Raw genomic sequence first — 9825 nt, forward strand, 5'->3', positions numbered from 1 at the left:
AAGATAAGATTTTTCGATAGAGTGCTTTTGTATTATGATATGGAAAAATCTTATCTTCAAGGCATTAAGTTACTCCGCGCAATCGTTGACTCGCCCTGTACAAATAATCTCCTTGTTAATACCGTTAGAACAGATGTAAAAGATTTGGCTGATTTAATCTGTTAATCACATTGTCACACTTGATAGTAATCTTCTAATGATTCCAATTAGCATCTAAGATATATAGGACAGATGAACGCTTTTGGATGTTTTTGGGACAACTAGCGAAAGTAGCTAACAAGTTCAGTATTTTACATGGCATCACGTATTTTTATTCCGAGTTTTTTAATACCCACATGTTACGTCCCCAAACTCGAATAATTCTCCATTTTGCCTGCCCCTGTATATATTTCCACTGGTTATGTGCGGCGCATGAGCCGCCGAAGCTTTCTTTGCGCTGCATTTGCGCATACATTCGTCGATCAGAAATTCGTCGAACAACAATCGAAATAATGAACGTACTTGTTAAAAAGCAACACGTCATCGACTCTTCCGCCTCTCCCGAAAAGTGAGCCATGAATACGTTAGGCTTTGGAAGATCCTTTTCCTCCCGAAGTTCAAGTTGCGCTCCCTCCCATGGTTTGGCGGTTGCGACGTGGTTTGTCAACCACTGGACTGTCTCTACGACAGAGTGAGTTTTTTTTTTATTTTAAGCATTGGGATCTCGGAAACCATAAGACATACGGATTCGGTTAAATGAGGAAAGAGTTGTCGTTTTGAGAGCTTATTTAAGATATGCTTTTGTTTTTCGAAAAAAATCCACAGTTCACTAGATATGAGCGAAAAACAGATTTAGTGATTTTTCATTTAGGGCATCTAATGGAAGCATTTCAGAATGGTTTTGCTTAATTATACTGGACAGTCTTATTTTTTGACGTGGAGTCTCGAATTTTAAGACCAACGTATGCGAAGGTAAAAAGGGCCATCCATGATTTGAGGGAGGAGGCAGAGTCAGCGGTCATATCAGTACATTTGTTGATTAGGAAAGCGAGACTGTCGGCTATTTGTATCCTAGTTCCTTTCGGAATTCTTTTTGGAACCCGAATATTGAACTTGAGTTTGCAAAGAAGTTGATGAGAGTTCCCATCTTTTAGGGAAATTCCAGATCTTTCCTTTTAATATGTATATTTAAACCGCGTTCTCTTTTAAAAGTCTGAGTTTTGGGTCTTACGAGAATATTGAGAGATACGTATATGTTTACAATCAGCACGTATCCAAGGCGTTAATTTGTCTTTACTCAGGTCACGAATTTCAATTATAACGGGTAGGTAGAATTTGCGCTGCGTTTCCTCAAACCCGTCGCATAAACGATCAACAAGCTCAGGGTCAAACACAAAATATGAACTTGAGAATCTTCCACAGCAGTAGTTCGTTCTGGGTACAATGATCTTTGTAACTTCCTTGCACTTATCAAGGGTTGACCGTCGCTCAATTTCTAACTGAACTTTCCCCAAACATGTACATAATTATATAGATGAACGCAACAATTGTATAACAAATATCAGCCGAAACCTACGAAAGATACACTTCAATTATATGAAATGCAAATAGCGTACTTACGAAAAAGATGCAAAAATACAATTATATCCTCTATATCGAAATTAAAAGGTGAATCCCCCAAATTAAATGCATTCAATTGCCAAAGATTAATAAAATATGGATGGCGGCAAGTAAAATTCCATGCGTTTTCACTAACGCCGCAACTGTTGTTCAAACAAAGTCCATTGGATAAGGTTCTCAACAGAAAAGAAAGTGAAAATCGAAACGCAATGTGCGCTAAAATTGCGTGGCTAAAATTCCAACATGGAGGCATCTCTTCCAAGGTTACGATTATTACGAGGATCTTTCAGTAAGTGAATATTGACTGCTTTGTAATGAAGAAAATAAATTGTTACACAATATCTAACACAAATGGAATGAAACCAACGATAGCATCCACCACAGAATATCGTTGATTGTGAGGATTTGTTGGGATCACCACCACATGCATAGTTTCATGTCCGAATTGTCATCCAAATTGTTAAGATTCTTATCCGCGACACCATTTTGAATCCTCAAACTCACCAAGTCACCAGATATTAATAGAGCTTCATAGAAAGTGTACAAACAAAAGTTACAGTAATTTAATTGTCAATAATCCGGTCTACTTTCTTAAGTTAAGGTGACATTTATAATCTGTAAGTTATGAAATAAACTAAAAATCAGCCGAAATGGAAGACTGTTTGAACTCATTTTATAAATAAAAATATTTTAGGAATCACGAATAGTTTTGGAAAACGTAACTGCAAATCTTTCCCCATTTAACTTAATTCGTATCTCTTATACTTTCCGAAATATCATAAAAAACGCACCGACTCACCCTATACTAGTACATGCATACTATGAAGTATGTAACACTTCTAAAACTTTGCTCATTACGATGCACTTACGATACATGTCTAAATTATTGATGAACCTTCCCTCCGTTACCCTTCGGTGCACTACAGTCTCTAGTTTAATTAAATAATGTCAGCATTATGCAATTTCTTTTTTGCAATTGTACCACGTGTAGATAGGTAGGTACACATTTCATATTCCATCAGCATGGTAAGCCACACAAAATCGTCGCAATTCGCAATTACCGTTTACTTAACCCACATTTCTTGCCGGAGTACCAAGTAAACGGAAAAGCTTTTAATGAATTACTCTACGTACACTTTATAATAAAACAGTCCTCGACAATAAAAATAAACGACCCAATCGCATTTCGTATGTAATTAAACTTGAAGCGATAACTAAATCCTTAAACCGTTGCTATATAATTACATTTGGATGCAGCGCTTGTTAGAGTTACAAGGACGATAAAATGGAATCGTAAACTTGAAGGACAATATTTGGATGGGCACTTCAAATTTGTCAGAGGGTGAGCTTTAGACGTTTCAATAGAGCGGATCATGGGTTTTATGTCCTAGTAAGGTGGTAACTTGCCAGCTAATATCTTACAGCAGCGTCTGTATACTGTCGAAAGAAATTTAAGAGGATAAGTGGTCTTGGCTTGGCACTATCTTAGCGGTTTTTTTTGCACCCTCAAGCGCCGAGAGAACTTATGTTTTAGTCTCTTTTCCAAAACCTAATGTTTCGCTCGGGTTCTGTTTCGTACATTTAATTTATTCATTCTAGGTCTGATGGAAGAAAACAGACGCTTTGGTAGGAAATCCGAGACCTGAATTATAAAGATTGAAGGCGGAAGCGCCGTTGAACGGTTTGATAGGTTGTAAACCAGTGTTTATAGATTTACACAGCTTTTAGCGATTCTCAAGCAACACGGAGAATATAGCAATGCCATTAGCAAAATGAGATTACACCTAAGAGCTTGGAATACTAACAAAATACGCTTTCAGGATGAAAATCAGGCAACCGGAACAAGGTTTTTAAATTAATTCAGTTATAAATATGTATAGCGCTTAAAAAATTAATGTTATTAAAATAAATTGATTTTCTTATTAAGCAACCGGCACCAAGATTTTTCGGCTAAATTCACTGAACAGGGTGTTCTCAAAATATTTATTTTATATTCATTCAGCTTGAACTAAAATGTTTTCCAATTCATTGAGTGGGTGTGGATAAATTCAGTACAATTTACCTCTACTGCAAAATGGCAGACCACCGACTCAGGTAGAAAACGTCACCTGAATTTTTAATGGATATTGAGGAATGTGTGAACAAAGTAGAGACTATAAGACGACCGTTAAGCTTAGGACTTCTTTTTTTAATAGTAGCATGTCCAGTAGAATTTTCACGTACCGTAATTATTTGATAAGGTGCTTAAATAATGAAGTAGACGACGAAAAACGGGGCTGTATCTAGATGGGACCGCCAATAAAAGTTTATCTCATCAAAAATTAAACACCCCACTCAGTGTTTGTTTATTTTCCGCTATATTTCCAACTCAACTCAATTACAAACGTATCCCACAAATATAAATAACAATTAGCTAACCCCGCAAATAGAAGTCGACCTAACAGAGATCAAGTGTCTTTCGTTTAAACAGTCCTTCGTATAAGAATTAACCTACCAATTTCTTTAAAGAGAATATATCGCTTCTTAATATCCGCTCCTGCTGATCGAGATGGTATCAGTTAGGTAACTCAATCCAGAATTGTTTATTATTATTAGTTATCCTATTAAAAAATGACACCGTTGTACTAAAAAGTTTGACGCCTAAATCAAATGGGTAGTTTGAGGTCTCTATCCTTTTGGCATTCATCGTAACACGAATTCGTCATTAAAGTGGAATTAATAATACGCCCTATTTATAAATTTTTACATTTACTTAGTCGTAGAGGGAGTATAGTATGTAATGCGTTTTATAAACTTCTCCCTATCCCACGGTGGATTATAAAAAACTCAATTCATTATATAAAATAAATGATGATATGCACCCTCCCATGCCATGGGCAGAATTTTCAACATTTTATAGGTCGATTCCTTCAGGAATATTAAAATTACTTCAAACAAAATTAATATGCAAATTCCTAAAAATAATCGTCCACTACTACTATAGAAATCCGCTTCGATGGTACAGTTACCGCCGTGATAAATGCAAAACAAAATGTCCATACGTATTTCGAATCTAAGCAAACCAGGATCAAAAAGCTGTTACTGCAATCCGAAATAAAATCTTCTCTGTTTACCACCCCCGACCCGTCCGTCCCCCGAAAAATTCACAATCAGGCTCCGTCAGGCGGGGTGTTTGACTGGAGCGGTAGATCTGTCAAAGAATAACGCAGATGTCCCAAGGCCAGCTCAGCGAGGACAAAAACTTCGCGTAGAGCCAAAGGGCAAATGCTGGCTTGATCCCGATGCTCAGCGTTCACAGCGACGTCGCTTCTTCGATGTCGGCCTTTCCCCATCATTGTGTTTTTGCGTTTTGCGTTTTTGTGTGTCAGGATGTTAATTGCGATTTTTGTAACTCGATAAAAACGGTAACTTATCTTAACGTTAATTTGTTAATGAACGCATATGCGGTGCTTGTTTATTCGGACGCTGTTGGTCCAATTTTTAAGTAAAATGAATTTTGTGTTTAATTTATTTGTGGTCGAAGAATAATTTTTATTATATAAAATCATGCAAGTCGTGAATATTTTATTCGATTCCTATTATCGGATCAGAGTAGATGTCTCATTACTCAATTTCAAGAAATAATATTATTCATCAGCTCCCAAAGTGCCTTCCAGCTGCTTTCAAATTTTGGTAAATGGACATTTTTGGAGCTTGCAGAGTTTGCATCTGGACCATTGTTTGCATGGAATCAGGGGGTCGATTTTTGAAACCAGTCGCATCTATTCGTATACGCTTAGATGCGAAGACTTAAAAACGTATACGTTTTCCAAATGCAATTTTTGACTACTGTTCGTAACTGGCTGGAACCGAAACGTACAGTGCATATGACAACGTCGCCTTTATTGATTGATTAGAACTAAAACGGACTATTTGACGTTCATTGACGTTTGGGTTTGAGCTTAGGTGGGGAGGTGAAGATATTGCTCAGTCATTTCAAATTAAAGAATAATAATATTTTAGGCACTGATTAGCATGAATACTGAAAACAAAATGGACACGCCAAAGCGAGGGTGCAATACCACGCAAAACCAAAAAGGGTGGCTAGTAGAGTTTGCTAAAAACCACCCCGATATAATAGCAGGGAAACAAACTACGACTTTGACGTGCAAGCAAATGCAAGACTCATGGAAAGAAGTAGCTGATACATTTTGATAAATTGTGCTTCATTTAAGACTACTATGGGGTTGCAAGGATTACGGTTCCTATTCGGGCGATAATTGCGTTCGGAATTCTCTAAATTGTCTATTACAAACACATTCACAGCTTCATCCATTATTGTAAGTAGATACCTCTCAAGAGTCAAAACTTCAACACTAACCAATACATAACCCACAAAACGTCAGTTGCGAGCGTTTGCGAACGCCATTTACCCGCTCGCAGAAAAACGAACACAATTGAACGTATACGCAATATAAACGTATGGTCAAAAATTGCAAATATACGTTTCTTTACGAATACGTATACGTTTTAAGGATAAGGAAACGTACGGCCAAAAATTGACCCCCCGGGATTGAGGTCAGGATTAAATCAATTTTTGTTGTACCGGGTGTGGATCATGTACTGAGAGAAATTTAATAAAGAAGTTTGAGGGTGTTTTTGTATATGACCTCGAAATTTTAAAGGATCACAGTAGTAAGCAAGGAAAAGTTTTTAGGCCCCAAGGGATCGTGGCAGCCGCGTTTCGCTTACCGCAATACATTCTGGTTACTGCCTCTTTCGCCAGACACGACTTTTTGTTCACGTTCACTATAAAGCGCTACATGTGGGAGAATTTTCGTATAACTGATCAAATCAAAACTCAAAACCACTTTTTGAAAACCGTCAGCGACTCCCTGTCAAAATTCAAATCCTGATTTCATTTGTAGAGGTCCGTTCCGTTATATATCAGGGATCTGAAATGTCTTTATTCTTCGATTTTACATACCTAGTGGTTTTTTTAATAACTATAAATAATTACATCCTCCATTACTTTGGGGACCGGTCCTGTCAACATATTTCTTACACAGCGTGTGCCTAAAATACTTTTGTTATAGGTACTCAACGTGCACGCGAACAGAGTTTACATAGATTCCAAAATCCTTTTGCTTGTTAGATAGTTATGATAGTTGCCTGGAACAATAAATTCACGTCACTTAGCCTACAGCACACTCGTTAACTCATTTTTTTCATACCTTCGAACAATTGATTTTTAGCGCATTTGTTTTAAGAATTAAAAAAATGTGCTATTGGTTGCGTTTTGTCCGTCAGTCCGGACTCCGGACCTACTTCTGCCTACTCTAGGGGAATGGTGCCTAGAGTCCTGGATTTTTTTGCCAGTAGTACTTATACTTTTGAAGGTTGTGCCAGACGGCCAATCAAATTTCGCTGACTAAAAGGGGCCTCCACGAATGACTTGTTTTTGAAAGTAAAACGTACATAACTTTTTACATACGACAACCAATTGGTCTCAGATTTTCGAGGGGGTAAACAACTTTGAATCTTTTGTGTACACTTGCTTGAATTTTCTTGAGCTTTTAATTGAATTTTTGTGAATTTTCTGAATTTTGAAATGTCTGCCCCATTTCACTGATTTTTCTTGAATTTTTGTAAACTTTTCTTGAATTTTTGTAAAATTTTCTTGAATTTTTATTGAATTTTCTTGAATTGTTGTAAATTTTTCCTAGAATTTTTGTGTATTTGTAAGTGTTATCTATTTATTGTATAAATAATTCGTTATAAATAAACTCGTTTACGTTGTTTAAAATTTTAATAAAACGTACAATACAAACAAAATCCACAATTATTCTAATATTTACAAATCAGACAGGTTTAGAGTAAAATAAGAGATCCTTGCTGAAATAATGGAGACGGAAGGTACAAATATAATTAATCTTCAATAGAAAACAAATTCATGGGTGGACGACGGCGTGCTGGCAGAGTGCCTGTTGTCCTTACAGTGAACAGCTACATAGGGCAGCCGAGTCCTCTTTACCCTCTATTCCATCTGGGACGGCAGTGGGCGCGCTTGACATGCGAATAAGGCGCGGTTCTTCGTCGCCAACTCCTGATAGATATCGAAAGGCGAGAACCCTTCCCTGCTCCGCCACTCTGTCCGTCTTCACACCGGAAAGCACACACAGTCCTCCGCAGCGATTGGATTGCGTCGGCCAATGTCAACCTTTTCCTGGCGCTGGTGTCGCCTCTGGCTGACGAAGGAGCGGCAGTCTCCCGCACCCCGAAGGGGCGGTCGGCCTTCATCACTGTCACTTTTATCACACAAGTTTGGGCAAATTTTCAAAATTCTGTTCGATGAAAAATTCTGCGCTATAAGGCGTTAATTTCGCTACCTATATCACACTTTACTATTATCTCTATACGATTACGATCGCAACATAAGGCTTCTCTTCTGGTCTTACTTTTAAGCGCCGCGCTTGCTTCGAGATATAATTAATTTGTAGTTGTAGGCTTTTAAAAGAGCATTGCAGAGGCGTAAATAGGGCCCCGCAGCACAGCCAAAGGGGGCCCACATTATGAGATAGAATCTCTTTCTCCATTATAATATCTCCTATTTAAAAAATGCAAACTGAAAGAATATTTTATAATTTTAACATGCAGCGAAAAATTGAGGTTTTTTATGCCTGTGACAATACATAGGCATTCATTCTTATTTAGGTACCTATCGCATATCTACACATTGCAGCGGCAGACGAAATTAGCTCGTAAATTAGGTCATCTTCCGAGTCCCGACCGACATATTTATTTTTAAGCTATTTCCCCTGCTTTCTGATTTTCTGCTACTTTTCCAAGTATTTTACGCCCTCAATAAAGCTACACCCTGTTTGCAAAACGTGCTAAAATTTTTTACCTTGTGAAGAGTTTTTATTTTTATATTTTTCCTTTCCAGTTTGGTCTTTTTAATGTGGCGTGTCAACTATCAGCCGTGAATGAGACGCGTATCTGCAGTAATTTTAATCTTTCGTGTTTCACACGTTTCCCGAAAAATTGTCATCAAAGTTTAATGCAGGCCCAGTGAAGACAGCATGTGAATTATTGCTTCTTGCAGTTTCGGGAATTTTTGAATTCTCTTGAATTTTTTGAATTCTCTTGAATTTTTTTTTGAATTTTTGAATTTTATTGAACATTTTTCTTAAATTCTCTACATTCCTGAAATTTTTTTGAATTTGGAACGGGGAAGGGGGAAGTGGAAAACTAAGTTTTATTCCTTTTATGGTACTCTAATAAAAGGCTCAACGAAAGGAATTAAGTTTTTCTACACAAACCATCTAGCCCTTCTCCTCGACCTCTTATCGTGATCGGGTATACTTCCCATACCTCAGAACGGATTGTCGAGAGAGTACCCACAAAGGGCGTTGAGACGTTTGTAAGATATATCCATTGGTGATGTCAAAACAAAAGCTATTTCGTTAAAAAAAATGCGCTTAATCTGAAAAGAGTTTTAATTTTAACCGGGCGCGCAAATTCACGGGTAAGTTGTCGAAACTCTGAAGACGATACAAAACTCACTTAGGAACACTTTTTAGGCGTAGGTAAATATTCCGTAAGTGTAGGCACATTTACATGAGAATGAGCCAGGAAATCAGTTTTTAGTAGAGAGCACTCCCAAAGCCCGGCTATTTAGAAGAGGTAACATTTTTTCGAGATTCAAAGATTATTGAAACTTTTGTGGTGACTTCGAGATTTCGAGATGCTTTTCGAAGACGCGAATATTCGCTGAACTGCATTTTTGGGTGACGAATACCTGAAAGCAAATCCTATTTCGCCACAAGTAGCCGAAGTGTACTTTTTGGGCGAGTTTCTGAGCGGTGATTTTGAAATTTATTCCGGTGAGAATCATTTATGTTCAGTGCGATACGTTGAATGCTGTTATTTTGAGAGTGAACCTCTGTTAACATCTCTGGAATTAAATTTCTTCGGAAGCACCTTCAGGGGCGAAATTTCAAAGCCATTTCACATTGAAGCGAATATTTCGATGACTGTGGTGGTGGTGGCAACATTTTCATGCGTGCTATGTGCGAAACACAAGATTTTCCCATAATAAATTTTGGGCAGATGTGAATATGCAACGAACAGACGCTTTAGGGCACGAATGTTCCAAAGGAAAGCTTACTACTGGTGTTAAAGTCTCTAAGATGTTCGAGTAATTTAACGCGTGTGAATATTTTAATGGAAAATTCCCTATGTACG

This window comes from Photinus pyralis, unplaced genomic scaffold (assembly GCF_008802855.1).
Source record: "Photinus pyralis isolate 1611_PpyrPB1 unplaced genomic scaffold, Ppyr1.3 Ppyr1.4_LG5, whole genome shotgun sequence".
NCBI classification, from domain to species: Eukaryota; Metazoa; Arthropoda; class Insecta; order Coleoptera; family Lampyridae; genus Photinus; species Photinus pyralis.